We start from the raw sequence: 2498 nt of genomic DNA on the forward strand, positions 1-2498 counted from the left end.
AAGAGGACACATGCACAGTAGAATTCTAGTTACATGTTAAAAAAGGGAAACTTTGCATAGGTTCATATATATATATATATATATATATATATATGTATATATATATATGTGTATATATATATATATACAATGAATTACCGCTTAGACATTTAACATAAGCTCATATCCCATCCAAACCTCTTGAACCTCCAGACCTTTTCAGCTCGGTAAACGCAAGATGATAAATATAGTAAGGCAATACAGTCAATACAGGAAGATAACTGGGTCTGGTGTGTGAGGCCCGGGATCCAACCCTGAACACTTCGAGTGGTTTCTTTCACTGGGAGAAATGGTGGTGGTCAAGTGGTTAAGGATACAGTTTGTTGTCTAAATGGACGCGAGTTCCATCCCTGGCCACGGTATGAAAGAGTTTATGACTTTTCCTTAGACTTCCCTAAACCACGTTCAGTACAACGCTTCCCATCCGATCAGCGAAGTTAAGCAATGTTGGGTCTGGTTAGTACTTGGATGGGTGACCGCCTGGGAACACCAGATGCTGTTGGCATCCCTACGTGTCAAGTGGGGTTGGTGGAGGATTAGTGCCCCTCCCTGTAAAACAATTAACTCTAAGCCCTTGGCCACCCCGTTTGGGATACATGGCGTCTGGCAATACAGTTGGGTCACATACCTCCACGGTTTGCCACATAAATGTGGAAGGGTGATGAAGCGATATTCAGAGATATATTGTGCACAAATACCTTTGAAAGGGGTAGAACTGCTGATGTAGGAGGTTGGTTGGACCAATCACCTAACTGTATGGATCCAAACCGACCATCAAAGAATCTCGTAAAGAACCGCCATGTAATCAGAGAGAAATTACAAAAACAGCCAGACAAAAAGCAATGATGCTCTTTCAGGACAGCCAGGCTCTTCACGTGACACTCCATTAGATTTTTTTTAGTGGGCTGACCGTAATATTCTGTGAAGAATTTTAGTAATATGTAGCATGCAGTTTTATTAATATATTTCCATTGGGTACAAAGGCTTCATTAATGTGCAGTTTAATGGATTAGACATGTTTATCACACAATGGCGTTGCTATTCTCTTATATGCATGAATTCTCGGCAGCAGGTTCCCACACCTTCAAAACTTTTAGTTAGACCTGCAATAATATTATTAAATCTTCATTTATGTATAAGAAATTTTACTTTAAATAACAATACTGGTATGGAAGTTTCATTGTTATAGAAGATGCCTGTTTTTCTACCCATATCTTATTAGTGTAACTTTATTCCCTCATCCCAGATAACATGGGGTTATTGGGCCAATATCAGCTCATTCCGGGTTAGTATCGGTACCTCCCGGTTGCGGTAAATCGCAAGTGACCTGCATTGGCTTAATACACAAAGTACTCTTCCATTCCAATTCTGGCAAACCAGTATGGAAACAGAATATTGTTGCCAATGCTAGCATATACCTGAATTGGGTCTATATGGCCAAACCCTTATCATGCCATTTCCAGCTGTGTGGTTAATGTTTGACTATATAAAAATTTTACAATTTTTAAGTTAATTTAATTTTAGATAGAGAACGCTGAAACAAAAAATGGTTAGTCGATCGATGATCTTAAATATTCTATTTTTACTAGAAAATTAGAAAATTATGCACTATAACTTTTCCAAATAACATTTGGTTATTTGGTTATTATTATTAATATTATTATCCGAAAGAGCGAATTTGCACTGGATTTCCCCTTTATTTTATCAAGTTTTCTCCCACCGCCCGCAGTACCACGGATGTCTCTCTTTCCGATATTTGTAGGGAAAATTACACTCTTTACACTAAATTTTCTTAGTAGTTCAAGAGTTACATCGTTATTACTGTGGTAAAGTAAATACTGATTTTGTGTAATTTGTACTTCTTTCCCCCTTCCTATGCTAAACCTGTTTCATTTTTTTTTTTTTTTATTATTATTATTATTTCAAATTATTTGTCTCCTCTACAGGTCTGGCAGTCTGTCCAGTAAATTTTTTTTTTTTTATGTGTCCGACTCTGGGTAAAGGCTTCAGGGCCTATTTCTCGGGGTCAGTGGCCTATCCCAAGGCCCAGTAGTCCTCCTACACCTCCACATGTCACCACTTCGGCGCTAACACCCACCGTCCATTATGAATACATGCTATGGCTGTCTCATACAGGACTGGTGTACTTGTATGTGTGTAATATCGTTTCGTTTTTAAAGGCTCCAACATGCTTGCATGCGTCGGCCTTGGTCACCTTATGGCGGCTCTCTATGCTGCACGATCCATTGCAGCCTTCCTGTTCAGTCCCTTAACCCTGAGGTCACACTTAATGACCCCGTCCCATGTCCTTCTCGGTCTACCCCTCACAACCCCACCCCCAATATTAACACTTCTCACCTTCCTCACTCAATTAACATCCCCCATCCTCTCCACATATCCAAACCATCTCAATCTACCTCTCCTTATCACAGCACCAATACACTCCAGTCCCATCCTAC

General features: G+C 39.7%; 1 pseudogene; it reads left to right on the forward strand.

The window, feature by feature from the left end:
* The first annotated feature begins 426 nt into the window (after window positions 1-426).
* On the forward strand, window positions 427-544 carry LOC145403462 (5S ribosomal RNA; annotated as a pseudogene).
* Window positions 545-2498: the final 1954 nt, after the last annotated feature.

This window comes from Coenobita brevimanus, chromosome 60 (assembly GCF_032717465.1).
Source record: "Coenobita brevimanus isolate Jiangsu-jjx chromosome 60, ASM3271746v2, whole genome shotgun sequence".
Lineage (NCBI taxonomy): Eukaryota > Metazoa > Arthropoda > Malacostraca > Decapoda > Coenobitidae > Coenobita > Coenobita brevimanus.